The following is a 16,342-nucleotide window of genomic DNA, read 5'->3' as shown; positions in this document are numbered from 1 at the left end:
TCATTGCGAGGGTGAGGACCTGAGAGGTATTTTTAGGCTCTAAGAAAGAGGACAAGAACCAGGCCAGTGAGGGAAGCAGGCCCAATTTTCAGAGTCTCTGCTCAAAGCACAGAAAATCAAAAAGGTGGACAGTTCCCATGCGTCTGTCTGGAAATATGCAAATTCTTTTCTGTACACACCTCAGCTCATTAGGAGACGTTGCGGCTGCTGGGCAAGGGGAACGGGAAGCGTGCATCAGGCTTTAGGTGAAGTGACACTGTAGGACTTTTGTCCCCCAGCGATTTTACGCTTTCCACACCATCCTTCCAATCGATAGGCTGTGAGCCACCACTGTGCTCTGCACATAGCCATGCACTTTAAGTCCCTTTTTCGCACGTACTTTCATTAAACCTGAATATAGAAGTATATATCTGTCTAGGCTAGAGGCACATGAAACAGGACTGGCGTGCCGCTTCAAGTGTACCTGAGAGGAATCTGACTCAGGATTGGCCACCCTCTCAGGGCACCGACTCAGGATTGGCCAACCTCTATGGGGCACCTCTAACGGGCACAAATAATGGGCAAGCCCTATGAAAAGCACAGCGTGAGTCTAGGTGCCACCTTGAAAAAGGAGGGCGACGTCTGGCCTCTGACAGCAGGAATATTAAGAGAGGAGAAAACATACTGCCTGCTATCGTGAAATTCCAAGATAGTCACGAAAAGCAATCTCATGCACTGTACAAGCTCTTTCCCATGATGCACCTCTCCTGCACTCTGTCTATGCAAATGAGCAAGCAGAGAGTTCAGGAATAAAACACCTAAGCTCATGTCCCCAAAAAACAGCAGCAGACAACTGGCAGATATTCCCCGATTTCTAATGCTTTTCTTTTAAACACACGATAAACATCCTCACCTGTGGTAAGGCTTAAAAAAATTGAATAAACTCGTAAATGTTCCTCTCCACGGAAATCTTTAGTAAAAGGCGAAAGAATTTTTTCGTTTTGAAGAGAAACCAGAGTAAGTTAGAATATGGCTCTCGGGGGGTAAGTGGCACCACATCAAAGACCCCGTCATTGCAAGGGTGAGGACCTGAGAGGTATTTTCAAAATCTAAGAAAGAGGACAAGAACCAGGCCGGTGAGGGAAGCAGGCCCAAATTTCAGAGTCTCTGCTCAAAGCACAGAAAATCAAAAAGGTGGACAGTTCCCATGCGTCTGTCTGGGAATATGCAAATTCTTTTCTGTACACACCTCAGCTCATTAGGAGGCGTTGCGGCTGCTGGGCAAGGGGAACGGGAAGCGTGCATCAGGCTTTAGGTGAAGTGGCACTGTAGGACTTTTGTCCCCCAGCGATTTTACGCTTTCCACACCATCCTTCCAATCGTTAGGCTGTGAGCCACCACTGTGCTCTGCACATAGCCATGCACTTTAAGTCCCTTTTTCGCACGTACTTTCATTAAACCTGAATATAGAAGTATATATCTGTCTAGGCTAGAGGCACATGAAACAGGACTGGCGTGCCGCTTCAAGTGTACCTGAGAGGAATCTGACTCAGGATTGGCCACCCTCTCAGGGCACCGACTCAGGATTGGCCAACCTCTATGGGGCACCTCTAACATGCACAAATAACGGGCAAGCCCTATGAAAAGCACAGCGTGAGTCTAGGTGCCACCTTGAAAAAGGAGGGTGACGTCTGGCCTCTGACAGCAGGAATATTAAGAGAGGAGAAAACATACTGCCTGCTATCGTGAAATTCCAAGATAGTCACGAAAAGCAATCTCATGCACTGCACAAGCTCTTTCCCATGATGCACCTCTCCTGCACTCTGTCTATGCAAATGAGCAAGCAGAGAGTTCAGGAATAAAAAACCTAAGCTCATGTCCCCAAAAAACAGCAGCAGACAACTCGCAGATATTCCCCAATTTCTAATGCTTTTCTTTTAAACACACGATAAACAGCCTCATCTGTGGTAAGGCTTAAAAAAATTGAATAAACTCGTAAATGTTCCTCTCCACGGAAATCTTTAGTAAAAGGCGAAAGAATTTTTTCGTTTTGAAGAGAAACCAGAGTAAGTTAGAATATGGCTCTCTGGGGGTAAGTGGCACCACATCAAAGACCCCGTCATTGCGAGGGTGAGGACCTGAGAGGTGTTTTCAAAATCTAAGAAAGAGGACAAGAACCAGGCTGGTGAGGGAAGCAGGCCCAAATTTCAGAGTCTCTGCTCAAAGCACCAAAAAATCAAAAAGGTGGACAGTTCCCATGCGTCTGTCTGGGAATATGCAAATTCTTTTCTGTACACACCTCAGCTCATTAGGAGGCGTTGCGGCTGCTGGGCAAGGGGAACGGGAAGCGTGCATCAGGCTTTAGGTGAAGTGGCACTGTAGGACTTTTGTCCCCCAGCGATTTTACGCTTTCCACACCATCCTTCCAATCGATAGGCTGTGAGCCACCACTGTGCTCTGCACATAGCCATGCACTTTAAGTCCCTTTTTCGCACGTACTTTCATTAAACCTGAATATAGAAGTATATATCTGTCTAGGCTAGAGGCACATGAAACAGGACTGGCGTGCCGCTTCAAGTGTACCTGAGAGGAATCTGACTCAGGATTGGCCACCCTCTCAGGGCACCGACTCAGGATTGGCCAACCTCTATGGGGCACCTCTAACGGGCACAAATAATGGGCAAGCCCTATGAAAAGCACAGCGTGAGTCTAGGTGCCACCTTGAAAAAGGAGGGCGACGTCTGGCCTCTGACAGCAGGAATATTAAGAGAGGAGAAAACATACTGCCTGCTATCGTGAAATTCCAAGATAGTCACGAAAAGCAATCTCATGCACTGTACAAGCTCTTTCCCATGATGCACCTCTCCTGCACTCTGTCTATGCAAATGAGCAAGCAGAGAGTTCAGGAATAAAACACCTAAGCTCATGTCCCCAAAAAACAGCAGCAGACAACTGGCAGATATTCCCCAATTTCTAATGCTTTTCTTTTAAACACACGATAAACAGCCTCACCTGTGGTAAGGCTTAAAAAAATTGAATTAACTCGTAAATGTTCCTCTCCACGGAAATCTTTAGTAAAAGGCGAAAGATTTTTTCGTTTTGAAGAGAAACCAGAGTAAGTTAGAATATGGCTCTCTGGGGGTAAGTGGCACCACATCAAAGACCCCGTCATTGCGAGGGTGAGGACCTGAGAGGTATTTTTAGGCTCTAAGAAAGAGGACAAGAACCAGGCCAGTGAGGGAAGCAGGCCCAATTTTCAGAGTCTCTGCTCAAAGCACAGAAAATCAAAAAGGTGGACAGTTCCCATGCGTCTGTCTGGGAATATGCAAATTCTTTTCTGTACACACCTCAGCTCATTAGGAGGCGTTGCGGCTGCTGGGCAAGGGGAACGGGAATCGTGCATCAGGCTTTAGGTGAAGTGGCACTGTAGGACTTTTGTCCCCCAGCGATTTTACGCTTTCCACACCATCCTTCCAATCGTTAGGCTGTGAGCCACCACTGTGCTCTGCACATAGCCATGCACTTTAAGTCCCTTTTTCGCACGTACTTTCATTAAACCTGAATATAGAAGTATATATCTGTCTAGGCTAGAGGCACATGAAACAGGACTGGCGTGCCGCTTCAAGTGTACCTGAGAGGAATCTGACTCAGGATTGGCCACCCTCTCAGGGCACCGACTCAGGATTGGCCAACCTCTATGGGGCACCTCTAACATGCACAAATAACGGGCAAGCCCTATGAAAAGCACAGCGTGAGTCTAGGTGCCACCTTGAAAAAGGAGGGTGACGTCTGGCCTCTGACAGCAGGAATATTAAGAGAGGAGAAAACATACTGCCTGCTATCGTGAAATTCCAAGATAGTCACGAAAAGCAATCTCATGCACTGCACAAGCTCTTTCCCATGATGCACCTCTCCTGCACTCTGTCGATGCAAATGAGCAAGCAGAGAGTTCAGGAATAAAACACCTAAGCTCATGTCCCCAAAAAACAGCAGCAGACAACTCGCAGATATATTCATCAATTTCTAATGCTTTTCTTTTAAACACACGATAAACAGCCTCACCTGTGGTAAGGCTTAAAAAAATTGAATAAACTCGTAAATGTTCCTCTCCACGGAAATCTTTAGTAAAAGGCGAAAGATTTTTTCGTTTTGAAGAGAAACCAGAGTAAGTTAGAATATGGCTCTCTGGGGGTAAGTGGCACCACATCAAAGACCCCGTCATTGCGAGGGTGAGGACCTGAGAGGTATTTTTAGGCTCTAAGAAAGAGGACAAGAACCAGGCCAGTGAGGGAAGCAGGCCCAATTTTCAGAGTCTCTGCTCAAAGCACAGAAAATCAAAAAGGTGGACAGTTCCCATGCGTCTGTCTGGAAATATGCAAATTCTTTTCTGTACACACCTCAGCTCATTAGGAGACGTTGCGGCTGCTGGGCAAGGGGAACGGGAAGCGTGCATCAGGCTTTAGGTGAAGTGACACTGTAGGACTTTTGTCCCCCAGCGATTTTACGCTTTCCACACCATCCTTCCAATCGATAGGCTGTGAGCCACCACTGTGCTCTGCACATAGCCATGCACTTTAAGTCCCTTTTTCGCACGTACTTTCATTAAACCTGAATATAGAAGTATATATCTGTCTAGGCTAGAGGCACATGAAACAGGACTGGCGTGCCGCTTCAAGTGTACCTGAGAGGAATCTGACTCAGGATTGGCCACCCTCTCAGGGCACCGACTCAGGATTGGCCAACCTCTATGGGGCACCTCTAACGGGCACAAATAATGGGCAAGCCCTATGAAAAGCACAGCGTGAGTCTAGGTGCCACCTTGAAAAAGGAGGGTGACGTCTGGCCTCTGACAGCAGGAATATTAAGAGAGGAGAAAACATACTGCCTGCTATCGTGAAATTCCAAGATAGTCACGAAAAGCAATCTCATGCACTGCACAAGCTCTTTCCCATGATGCACCTCTCCTGCACTCTGTCTATGCAAATGAGCAAGCAGAGAGTTCAGGAATAAAACACCTAAGCTCATGTCCCCAAAAAACAGCAGCAGACAACTCGCAGATATTCCCCAATTTCTAATGCTTTTCTTTTAAACACACGATAAACAGCCTCACCTGTGGTAAGGCTTAAAAAAATTGAATAAACTCGTAAATGTTCCTCTCCACGGAAATCTTTAGTAAAAGGCGAAATAATTTTTTCGTTTTGAAGAGAAACCAGAGTAAGTTAGAATATGGCTCTCTGGGGGTAAGTGGCACCACATCAAAGACCCCGTCATTGCGAGGGTGAGGACCTGAGAGGTGTTTTCAAAATCTAAGAAAGAGGACAAGAACCAGGCTGGTGAGGGAAGCAGGCCCAAATTTCAGAGTCTCTGCTCAAAGCACCAAAAAATCAAAAAGGTGGACAGTTCCCATGCGTCTGTCTGGGAATATGCAAATTCTTTTCTGTACACACCTCAGCTCATTAGGAGGCGTTGCGGCTGCTGGGCAAGGGGAACGGGAAGCGTGCATCAGGCTTTAGGTGAAGTGGCACTGTAGGACTTTTGTCCCCCAGCGATTTTACGCTTTCCACACCATCCTTCCAATCGTTAGGCTGTGAGCCACCACTGTGCTCTGCACATAGCCATGCACTTTAAGTCCCTTTTTCGCACGTACTTTCATTAAACCTGAATACAGAAGTATATATCTGTCTAGGCTAGAGGCACATGAAACAGGACTGGCGTGCCGCTTCAAGTGTACCTGAGAGGAATCTGACTCAGGATTGGCCACCCTCTCAGGGCACCGACTCAGGATTGGCCAACCTCTATGGGGCACCTCTAACATGCACAAATAACGGGCAAGCCCTATGAAAAGCACAGCGTGAGTCTAGGTGCCACCTTGAAAAAGGAGGGTGACGTCTGGCCTCTGACAGCAGGAATATTAAGAGAGGAGAAAACATACTGCCTGCTATCGTGAAATTCCAAGATAGTCACGAAAAGCAATCTCATGCACTGCACAAGCTCTTTCCCATGATGCACCTCTCCTGCACTCTGTCGATGCAAATGAGCAAGCAGAGAGTTCAGGAATAAAACACCTAAGCTCATGTCCCCAAAAAACAGCAGCAGACAACTCGCAGATATATTCATCAATTTCTAATGCTTTTCTTTTAAACACACGATAAACAGCCTCACCTGTGGTAAGGCTTAAAAAAATTGAATAAACTCGTAAATGTTCCTCTCCGCGGAAATCTTTAGTAAAAGGCGAAAGATTTTTTCGTTTTGAAGAGAAACCAGAGTAAGTTAGAATATGGCTCTCTGGAGGTAAGTGGCACCACATCAAAGACCCCGTCATTGCGAGGGTGAGGACCTGAGAGGTATTTTTAGGCTCTAAGAAAGAGGACAAGAACCAGGCCAGTGAGGGAAGCAGGCCCAATTTTCAGAGTCTCTGCTCAAAGCACAGAAAATCAAAAAGGTGGACAGTTCCCATGCGTCTGTCTGGAAATATGCAAATTCTTTTCTGTACACACCTCAGCTCATTAGGAGACGTTGCGGCTGCTGGGCAAGGGGAACGGGAAGCGTGCATCAGGCTTTAGGTGAAGTGACACTGTAGGACTTTTGTCCCCCAGCGATTTTACGCTTTCCACACCATCCTTCCAATCGATAGGCTGTGAGCCACCACTGTGCTCTGCACATAGCCATGCACTTTAAGTCCCTTTTTCGCATGTACTTTTATTAAACCTGAATATAGAAGTATATATCTGTCTAGGCTAGAGGCACATGAAACAGGACTGGCGTGCCGCTTCAAGTGTACCTGAGAGGAATCTGACTCAGGATTGGCCACCCTCTCAGGGCACCGACTCAGGATTGGCCAACCTCTATGGGGCACCTCTAACGGGCACAAATAATGGGCAAGCCCTATGAAAAGCACAGCGTGAGTCTAGGTGCCACCTTGAAAAAGGAGGGCGACGTCTGGCCTCTGACAGCAGGAATATTAAGAGAGGAGAAAACATACTGCCTGCTATCGTGAAATTCCAAGATAGTCACGAAAAGCAATCTCATGCACTGTACAAGCTCTTTCCCATGATGCACCTCTCCTGCACTCTGTCTATGCAAATGAGCAAGCAGAGAGTTCAGGAATAAAACACCTAAGCTCATGTCCCCAAAAAACAGCAGCAGACAACTGGCAGATATTCCCCAATTTCTAATGCTTTTCTTTTAAACACACGATAAACAGCCTCACCTGTGGTAAGGCTTAAAAAAATTGAATTAACTCGTAAATGTTCCTCTCCACGGAAATCTTTAGTAAAAGGCGAAAGATTTTTTCGTTTTGAAGAGAAACCAGAGTAAGTTAGAATATGGCTCTCTGGGGGTAAGTGGCACCACATCAAAGACCCCGTCATTGCGAGGGTGAGGACCTGAGAGGTATTTTTAGGCTCTGAGAAAGAGGACAAGAACCAGGCCAGTGAGGGAAGCAGGCCCAATTTTCAGAGTCTCTGCTCAAAGCACAGAAAATCAAAAAGGTGGACAGTTCCCATGCGTCTGTCTGGGAATATGCAAATTCTTTTCTGTACACACCTCAGCTCATTAGGAGGCGTTGCGGCTGCTGGGCAAGGGGAACGGGAAGCGTGCATCAGGCTTTAGGTGAAGTGGCACTGTAGGACTTTTGTCCCCCAGCGATTTTACGCTTTCCACACCATCCTTCCAATCGTTAGGCTGTGAGCCACCACTGTGCTCTGCACATAGCCATGCACTTTAAGTCCCTTTTTCGCACGTACTTTCATTAAACCTGAATATAGAAGTATATATCTGTCTAGGCTAGAGGCACATGAAACAGGACTGGCGTGCCGCTTCAAGTGTACCTGAGAGGAATCTGACTCAGGATTGGCCACCCTCTCAGGGCACTGACTCAGGATTGGCCAACCTCTATGGGGCACCTCTAACATGCACAAATAACGGGCAAGCCCTATGAAAAGCACAGCGTGAGTCTAGGTGCCACCTTGAAAAAGGAGGGTGACGTCTGGCCTCTGACAGCAGGAATATTAAGAGAGGAGAAAACATACTGCCTGCTATCGTGAAATTCCAAGATAGTCACGAAAAGCAATCTCATGCACTGCACAAGCTCTTTCCCATGATGCACCTCTCCTGCACTCTGTCGATGCAAATGAGCAAGCAGAGAGTTCAGGAATAAAACACCTAAGCTCATGTCCCCAAAAAACAGCAGCAGACAACTGGCAGATATTCCCCAATTTCTAATGCTTTTCTTTTAAACACACGATAAACATCCTCACCTGTGGTAAGGCTTAAAAAAATTGAATAAACTCGTAAATGTTCCTCTCCACGGAAATCTTTAGTAAAAGGCGAAAGAATTTTTTCGTTTTGAAGAGAAACCAGAGTAAGTTAGAATATGGCTCTCGGGGGGTAAGTGGCACCACATCAAAGACCCCGTCATTGCAAGGGTGAGGACCTGAGAGGTATTTTCAAAATCTAAGAAAGAGGACAAGAACCAGGCCGGTGAGGGAAGCAGGCCCAAATTTCAGAGTCTCTGCTCAAAGCACAGAAAATCAAAAAGGTGGACAGTTCCCATGCGTCTGTCTGGGAATATGCAAATTCTTTTCTGTACACACCTCAGCTCATTAGGAGGCGTTGCGGCTGCTGGGCAAGGGGAACGGGAAGCGTGCATCAGGCTTTAGGTGAAGTGGCACTGTAGGACTTTTGTCCCCCAGCGATTTTACGCTTTCCACACCATCCTTCCAATCGTTAGGCTGTGAGCCACCACTGTGCTCTGCACATAGCCATGCACTTTAAGTCCCTTTTTCGCACGTACTTTCATTAAACCTGAATATAGAAGTATATATCTGTCTAGGCTAGAGGCACATGAAACAGGACTGGCGTGCCGCTTCAAGTGTACCTGAGAGGAATCTGACTCAGGATTGGCCACCCTCTCAGGGCACCGACTCAGGATTGGCCAACCTCTATGGGGCACCTCTAACATGCACAAATAACGGGCAAGCCCTATGAAAAGCACAGCGTGAGTCTAGGTGCCACCTTGAAAAAGGAGGGTGACGTCTGGCCTCTGACAGCAGGAATATTAAGAGAGGAGAAAACATACTGCCTGCTATCGTGAAATTCCAAGATAGTCACGAAAAGCAATCTCATGCACTGCACAAGCTCTTTCCCATGATGCACCTCTCCTGCACTCTGTCTATGCAAATGAGCAAGCAGAGAGTTCAGGAATAAAACACCTAAGCTCATGTCCCCAAAAAACAGCAGCAGACAACTCGCAGATATTCCCCAATTTCTAATGCTTTTCTTTTAAACACACGATAAACAGCCTCACCTGTGGTAAGGCTTAAAAAAATTGAATAAACTCGTAAATGTTCCTCTCCACGGAAATCTTTAGTAAAAGGCGAAAGAATTTTTTCGTTTTGAAGAGAAACCAGAGTAAGTTAGAATATGGCTCTCTGGGGGTAAGTGGCACCACATCAAAGACCCCGTCATTGCGAGGGTGAGGACCTGAGAGGTATTTTCAAAATCTAAGAAAGCGGACAAGAACCAGGCTGGTGAGGGAAGCAGGCCCAAATTTCAGAGTCTCTGCTCAAAGCACAGAAAATCAAAAAGGTGGACAGTTCCCATGCGTCTGTCTGGGAATATGCAAATTCTTTTCTGTACACACCTCAGCTCATTAGGAGGCGTTGCGGCTGCTGGGCAAGGGGAACGGGAAGCGTGCATCAGGCTTTAGGTGAAGTGGCACTGTAGGACTTTTGTCCCCCAGCGATTTTACGCTTTCCACACCATCCTTCCAATCGTTAGGCTGTGAGCCACCACTGTGCTCTGCACATAGCCATGCACTTTAAGTCCCTTTTTCGCACGTACTTTCATTAAACCTGAATATAGAAGTATATATCTGTCTAGGCTAGAGGCACATGAAACAGGACTGGCGTGCCGCTTCAAGTGTACCTGAGAGGAATCTGACTCAGGATTGGCCACCCTCTCAGGGCACCGACTCAGGATTAGCCAACCTCTATGGGGCACCTCTAACATGCACAAATAACGGGCAAGCCCTATGAAAAGCACAGCGTGAGTCTAGGTGCCACCTTGAAAAAGGAGGGTGACGTCTGGCCTCTGACAGCAGGAATATTAAGAGAGGAGAAAACATACTGCCTGCTATCGTGAAATTCCAAGATAGTCACGAAAAGCAATCTCATGCACTGCACAAGCTCTTTCCCATGATGCACCTCTCCTGCACTCTGTCGATGCAAATGAGCAAGCAGAGAGTTCAGGAATAAAACACCTAAGCTCATGTCCCCAAAAAACAGCAGCAGACAACTGGCAGATATTCCCCAATTTCTAATGCTTTTCTTTTAAACACACGATAAACAGCCTCACCTGTGGTAAGGCTTAAAAAAATTGAATAAACTTGTAAATGTTCCTCTCCACGGAAATCTTTAGTAAAAGGCGAAAGATTTTTTCGTTTTGAAGAGAAACCAGAGTAAGTTAGAATATGGCTCTCTGGGGGTAAGTGGCACCACATCAAAGACCCCGTCATTGCGAGGGTGAGGACCTGAGAGGTATTTTTAGGCTCTAAGAAAGAGGACAAGAACCAGGCCAGTGAGGGAAGCAGGCCCAATTTTCAGAGTCTCTGCTCAAAGCACAGAAAATCAAAAAGGTGGACAGTTCCCATGCGTCTGTCTGGAAATATGCAAATTCTTTTCTGTACACACCTCAGCTCATTAGGAGACGTTGCGGCTGCTGGGCAAGGGGAACGGGAAGCGTGCATCAGGCTTTAGGTGAAGTGACACTGTAGGACTTTTGTCCCCCAGCGATTTTACGCTTTCCACACCATCCTTCCAATCGATAGGCTGTGAGCCACCACTGTGCTCTGCACATAGCCATGCACTTTAAGTCCCTTTTTCGCATGTACTTTTATTAAACCTGAATATAGAAGTATATATCTGTCTAGGCTAGAGGCACATGAAACAGGACTGGCGTGCCGCTTCAAGTGTACCTGAGAGGAATCTGACTCAGGATTGGCCACCCTCTCAGGGCACCGACTCAGGATTGGCCAACCTCTATGGGGCACCTCTAACGGGCACAAATAATGGGCAAGCCCTATGAAAAGCACAGCGTGAGTCTAGGTGCCACCTTGAAAAAGGAGGGCGACGTCTGGCCTCTGACAGCAGGAATATTAAGAGAGGAGAAAACACACTGCCTGCTATCGTGAAATTCCAAGATAGTCACGAAAAGCAATCTCATGCACTGTACAAGCTCTTTCCCATGATGCACCTCTCCTGCACTCTGTCTATGCAAATGAGCAAGCAGAGAGTTCAGGAATAAAACACCTAAGCTCATGTCCCCAAAAAACAGCAGCAGACAACTGGCAGATATTCCCCAATTTCTAATGCTTTTCTTTTAAACACACGATAAACAGCCTCACCTGTGGTAAGGCTTAAAAAAATTGAATTAACTCGTAAATGTTCCTCTCCACGGAAATCTTTAGTAAAAGGCGAAAGATTTTTTCGTTTTGAAGAGAAACCAGAGTAAGTTAGAATATGGCTCTCTGGGGGTAAGTGGCACCACATCAAAGACCCCGTCATTGCGAGGGTGAGGACCTGAGAGGTATTTTTAGGCTCTAAGAAAGAGGACAAGAACCAGGCCAGTGAGGGAAGCAGGCCCAATTTTCAGAGTCTCTGCTCAAAGCACAGAAAATCAAAAAGGTGGACAGTTCCCATGCGTCTGTCTGGGAATATGCAAATTCTTTTCTGTACACACCTCAGCTCATTAGGAGGCGTTGCGGCTGCTGGGCAAGGGGAACGGGAAGCGTGCATCAGGCTTTAGGTGAAGTGGCACTGTAGGACTTTTGTCCCCCAGCGATTTTACGCTTTCCACACCATCCTTCCAATCGTTTGGCTGTGAGCCACCACTGTGCTCTGCACATAGCCATGCACTTTAAGTCCCTTTTTCGCACGTACTTTCATTAAACCTGAATATAGAAGTATATATCTGTCTAGGCTAGAGGCACATGAAACAGGACTGGCGTGCCGCTTCAAGTGTACCTGAGAGGAATCTGACTCAGGATTGGCCACCCTCTCAGGGCACCGACTCAGGATTGGCCAACCTCTATGGGGCACCTCTAACATGCACAAATAACGGGCAAGCCCTATGAAAAGCACAGCGTGAGTCTAGGTGCCACCTTGAAAAAGGAGGGTGACGTCTGGCCTCTGACAGCAGGAATATTAAGAGAGGAGAAAACATACTGCCTGCTATCGTGAAATTCCAAGATAGTCACGAAAAGCAATCTCATGCACTGCACAAGCTCTTTCCCATGATGGACCTCTCCTGCACTCTGTCGATGCAAATGAGCAAGCAGAGAGTTCAGGAATAAAACACCTAAGCTCATGTCCCCAAAAAACAGCAGCAGACAACTCGCAGATATATTCATCAATTTCTAATGCTTTTCTTTTAAACACACGATAAACAGCCTCACCTGTGGTAAGGCTTAAAAAAATTGAATAAACTCGTAAATGTTCCTCTCCACGGAAATCTTTAGTAAAAGGCGAAAGATTTTTTCGTTTTGAAGAGAAACCAGAGTAAGTTAGAATATGGCTCTCTGGGGGTAAGTGGCACCACATCAAAGACCCCGTCATTGCGAGGGTGAGGACCTGAGAGGTATTTTTAGGCTCTAAGAAAGAGGACAAGAACCAGGCCAGTGAGGGAAGAAGGCCCAATTTTCAGAGTCTCTGCTCAAAGCACAGAAAATCAAAAAGGTGGACAGTTCCCATGCGTCTGTCTGGAAATATGCAAATTCTTTTCTGTACACACCTCAGCTCATTAGGAGACGTTGCGGCTGCTGGGCAAGGGGAACGGGAAGCGTGCATCAGGCTTTAGGTGAAGTGACACTGTAGGACTTTTGTCCCCCAGCGATTTTACGCTTTCCACACCATCCTTCCAATCGATAGGCTGTGAGCCACCACTGTGCTCTGCACATAGCCATGCACTTTAAGTCCCTTTTTCGCACGTACTTTCATTAAACCTGAATATAGAAGTATATATCTGTCTAGGCTAGAGGCACATGAAACAGGACTGGCGTGCCGCTTCAAGTGTACCTGAGAGGAATCTGACTCAGGATTGGCCACCCTCTCAGGGCACCGACTCAGGATTGGCCAACCTCTATGGGGCACCTCTAACGGGCACAAATAATGGGCAAGCCCTATGAAAAGCACAGCGTGAGTCTAGGTGCCACCTTGAAAAAGGAGGGCGACGTCTGGCCTCTGACAGCAGGAATATTAAGAGAGGAGAAAACATACTGCCTGCTATCGTGAAATTCCAAGATAGTCACGAAAAGCAATCTCATGCACTGTACAAGCTCTTTCCCATGATGCACCTCTCCTGCACTCTGTCTATGCAAATGAGCAAGCAGAGAGTTCAGGAATAAAACACCTAAGCTCATGTCCCCAAAAAACAGCAGCAGACAACTGGCAGATATTCCCCAATTTCTAATGCTTTTCTTTTAAACACACGATAAACATCCTCACCTGTGGTAAGGCTTAAAAAAATTGAATAAACTCGTAAATGTTCCTCTCCACGGAAATCTTTAGTAAAAGGCGAAATAATTTTTTCGTTTTGAAGAGAAACCAGAGTAAGTTAGAATATGGCTCTCGGGGGGTAAGTGGCACCACATCAAAGACCCCGTCATTGCAAGGGTGAGGACCTGAGAGGTATTTTCAAAATCTAAGAAAGAGGACAAGAACCAGGCCGGTGAGGGAAGCAGGCCCAAATTTCAGAGTCTCTGCTCAAAGCACAGAAAATCAAAAAGGTGGACAGTTCCCATGCGTCTGTCTGGGAATATGCAAATTCTTTTCTGTACACACCTCAGCTCATTAGGAGGCGTTGCGGCTGCTGGGCAAGGGGAACGGGAAGCGTGCATCAGGCTTTAGGTGAAGTGGCACTGTAGGACTTTTGTCCCCCAGCGATTTTACGCTTTCCACACCATCCTTCCAATCGTTAGGCTGTGAGCCACCACTGTGCTCTGCACATAGCCATGCACTTTAAGTCCCTTTTTCGCACGTACTTTCATTAAACCTGAATATAGAAGTATATATCTGTCTAGGCTAGAGGCACATGAAACAGGACTGGCGTGCCGCTTCAAGTGTACCTGAGAGGAATCTGACTCAGGATTGGCCACCCTCTCAGGGCACCGACTCAGGATTGGCCAACCTCTATGGGGCACCTCTAACATGCACAAATAACGGGCAAGCCCTATGAAAAGCACAGCGTGAGTCTAGGTGCCACCTTGAAAAAGGAGGGTGACGTCTGGCCTCTGACAGCAGGAATATTAAGAGAGGAGAAAACATACTGCCTGCTATCGTGAAATTCCAAGATAGTCACGAAAAGCAATCTCATGCACTGCACAAGCTCTTTCCCATGATGCACCTCTCCTGCACTCTGTCTATGCAAATGAGCAAGCAGAGAGTTCAGGAATAGAACACCTAAGCTCATGTCCCCAAAAAACAGCAGCAGACAACTCGCAGATATTCCCCAATTTCTAATGATTTTCTTTTAAACACACGATAAACAGCCTCACCTGTGGTAAGGCTTAAAAAAATTGAATAAACTTGTAAATGTTCCTCTCCACGGAAATCTTTAGTAAAAGGCGAAAGAATTTTTTCGTTTTGAAGAGAAACCAGAGTAAGTTAGAATATGGCTCTCTGGGGGTAAGTGGCACCACATCAAAGACCCCGTCATTGCGAGGGTGAGGACCTGAGAGGTATTTTCAAAATCTAAGAAAGAGGACAAGAACCAGGCCGGTGAGGGAAGCAGGCCCATATTTCAGAGTCTCTGCTCAAAGCACAGAAAATCAAAAAGGTGGACAGTTCCCATGCGTCTGTCTGGGAATATGCAAATTCTTTTCTGTACACACCTCAGCTCATTAGGAGGCGTTGCGGCTGCTGGGCAAGGGGAACGGGAAGCGTGCATCAGGCTTTAGGTGAAGTGGCACTGTAGGACTTTTGTCCCCCAGCGATTTTACGCTTTCCACACCATCCTTCCAATCGTTAGGCTGTGAGCCACCACTGTGCTCTGCACATAGCCATGCACTTTAAGTCCCTTTTTCGCACGTACTTTCATTAAACCTGAATATAGAAGTATATATCTGTCTAGGCTAGAGGCACATGAAACAGGACTGGCGTGCCGCTTCAAGTGTACCTGAGAGGAATCTGACTCAGGATTGGCCACCCTCTCAGGGCACCGACTCAGGATTGGCCAACCTCTATGGGGCACCTCTAACATGCACAAATAACGGGCAAGCCCTATGAAAAGCACAGCGTGAGTCTAGGTGCCACCTTGAAAAAGGAGGGTGACGTCTGGCCTCTGACAGCAGGAATATTAAGAGAGGAGAAAACATACTGCCTGCTATCGTGAAATTCCAAGATAGTCACGAAAAGCAATCTCATGCACTGCACAAGCTCTTTCCCATGATGCACCTCTCCTGCACTCTGTCGATGCAAATGAGCAAGCAGAGAGTTCAGGAATAAAACACCTAAGCTCATGTCCCCAAAAAACAGCAGCAGACAACTCGCAGATAGATTCATCAATTTCTAATGCTTTTCTTTTAAACACACGATAAACAGCCTCACCTGTGGTAAGGCTTAAAAAAATTGAATAAACTCGTAAATGTTCCTCTCCACGGAAATCTTTAGTAAAAGGCGAAAGATTTTTTTGTTTTGAAGAGAAACCAGAGTAAGTTAGAATATGGCTCTCTGGGGGTAAGTGGCACCACATCAAAGACCCCGTCATTGCGAGGGTGAGGACCTGAGAGGTATTTTTAGGCTCTAAGAAAGAGGACAAGAACCAGGCCAGTGAGGGAAGCAGGCCCAATTTTCAGAGTCTCTGCTCAAAGCACAGAAAATCAAAAAGGTGGACAGTTCCCATGCGTCTGTCTGGAAATATGCAAATTCTTTTCTGTACACACCTCAGCTCATTAGGAGACGTTGCGGCTGCTGGGCAAGGGGAACGGGAAGCGTGCATCAGGCTTTAGGTGAAGTGACACTGTAGGACTTTTGTCCCCCAGCGATTTTACGCTTTCCACACCATCCTTCCAATCGTTAGGCTGTGAGCCACCACTGTGCTCTGCACATAGCCATGCACTTTAAGTCCCTTTTTCGCACGTACTTTCATTAAACCTGAATATAGAAGTATATATCTGTCTAGGCTAGAGGCACATGAAACAGGACTGGCGTGCCGCTTCAAGTGTACCTGAGAGGAATCTGACTCAGGATTGGCCACCCTCTCAGGGCACCGACTCAGGATTGGCCAACCTCTATGGGGCACCTCTAACATGCACAAATAACGGGCAAGCCCTATGAAAAGCACAGCGTGAGTCTAGGTGCCACCTTGA

General features: G+C 46.7%; 15 non-coding genes across 15 annotated transcripts; all 15 read right to left on the bottom strand.

Moving 5' to 3' along the window:
* Positions 1-884: 884 nt before the first annotated feature.
* LOC144800978 (U5 spliceosomal RNA) lies at positions 885-1,000 on the bottom strand. The gene has a single exon (XR_013604856.1). It is a non-coding gene; the product is annotated as a U5 spliceosomal RNA (small nuclear RNA).
* A 933-nt stretch (positions 1,001-1,933) lies between these two features.
* LOC144800936 (U5 spliceosomal RNA) lies at positions 1,934-2,049 on the bottom strand. Its single transcript, XR_013604815.1, has one exon. It is a non-coding gene; the product is annotated as a U5 spliceosomal RNA (small nuclear RNA).
* Positions 2,050-2,983: 934 nt separating this feature from the next.
* Positions 2,984-3,098, bottom strand: LOC144800345 (U5 spliceosomal RNA). Its single transcript, XR_013604255.1, has one exon. It is a non-coding gene; the product is annotated as a U5 spliceosomal RNA (small nuclear RNA).
* Positions 3,099-4,033: 935 nt separating this feature from the next.
* Positions 4,034-4,148, bottom strand: LOC144801222 (U5 spliceosomal RNA). Its single transcript, XR_013605078.1, has one exon. It is a non-coding gene; the product is annotated as a U5 spliceosomal RNA (small nuclear RNA).
* A 933-nt stretch (positions 4,149-5,081) lies between these two features.
* Positions 5,082-5,197, bottom strand: LOC144801008 (U5 spliceosomal RNA). Its single transcript, XR_013604886.1, has one exon. It is a non-coding gene; the product is annotated as a U5 spliceosomal RNA (small nuclear RNA).
* A 936-nt stretch (positions 5,198-6,133) lies between these two features.
* Positions 6,134-6,248, bottom strand: LOC144800751 (U5 spliceosomal RNA). The gene has a single exon (XR_013604637.1). It is a non-coding gene; the product is annotated as a U5 spliceosomal RNA (small nuclear RNA).
* Positions 6,249-7,181: 933 nt separating this feature from the next.
* LOC144800344 (U5 spliceosomal RNA) lies at positions 7,182-7,296 on the bottom strand. Its single transcript, XR_013604254.1, has one exon. It is a non-coding gene; the product is annotated as a U5 spliceosomal RNA (small nuclear RNA).
* A 933-nt stretch (positions 7,297-8,229) lies between these two features.
* Positions 8,230-8,345, bottom strand: LOC144800977 (U5 spliceosomal RNA). Its single transcript, XR_013604855.1, has one exon. It is a non-coding gene; the product is annotated as a U5 spliceosomal RNA (small nuclear RNA).
* Positions 8,346-9,278: 933 nt separating this feature from the next.
* On the bottom strand, positions 9,279-9,394 carry LOC144800937 (U5 spliceosomal RNA). The gene has a single exon (XR_013604816.1). It is a non-coding gene; the product is annotated as a U5 spliceosomal RNA (small nuclear RNA).
* A 933-nt stretch (positions 9,395-10,327) lies between these two features.
* Positions 10,328-10,442, bottom strand: LOC144800712 (U5 spliceosomal RNA). The gene has a single exon (XR_013604600.1). It is a non-coding gene; the product is annotated as a U5 spliceosomal RNA (small nuclear RNA).
* Positions 10,443-11,375: 933 nt separating this feature from the next.
* Positions 11,376-11,490, bottom strand: LOC144800343 (U5 spliceosomal RNA). The gene has a single exon (XR_013604253.1). It is a non-coding gene; the product is annotated as a U5 spliceosomal RNA (small nuclear RNA).
* Positions 11,491-12,425: 935 nt separating this feature from the next.
* LOC144801221 (U5 spliceosomal RNA) lies at positions 12,426-12,540 on the bottom strand. Its single transcript, XR_013605077.1, has one exon. It is a non-coding gene; the product is annotated as a U5 spliceosomal RNA (small nuclear RNA).
* A 933-nt stretch (positions 12,541-13,473) lies between these two features.
* LOC144801040 (U5 spliceosomal RNA) lies at positions 13,474-13,589 on the bottom strand. The gene has a single exon (XR_013604917.1). It is a non-coding gene; the product is annotated as a U5 spliceosomal RNA (small nuclear RNA).
* A 933-nt stretch (positions 13,590-14,522) lies between these two features.
* LOC144801033 (U5 spliceosomal RNA) lies at positions 14,523-14,638 on the bottom strand. The gene has a single exon (XR_013604910.1). It is a non-coding gene; the product is annotated as a U5 spliceosomal RNA (small nuclear RNA).
* A 935-nt stretch (positions 14,639-15,573) lies between these two features.
* Positions 15,574-15,688, bottom strand: LOC144800545 (U5 spliceosomal RNA). The gene has a single exon (XR_013604440.1). It is a non-coding gene; the product is annotated as a U5 spliceosomal RNA (small nuclear RNA).
* Positions 15,689-16,342: the final 654 nt, after the last annotated feature.

This window comes from Lissotriton helveticus, chromosome 12 (assembly GCF_964261635.1).
Source record: "Lissotriton helveticus chromosome 12, aLisHel1.1, whole genome shotgun sequence".
NCBI classification, from domain to species: domain Eukaryota; kingdom Metazoa; phylum Chordata; class Amphibia; order Caudata; family Salamandridae; genus Lissotriton; species Lissotriton helveticus.
Note: the sequence above shows the minus strand (reverse complement) of the source record. Positions and strands in the feature narration are given on the sequence as shown.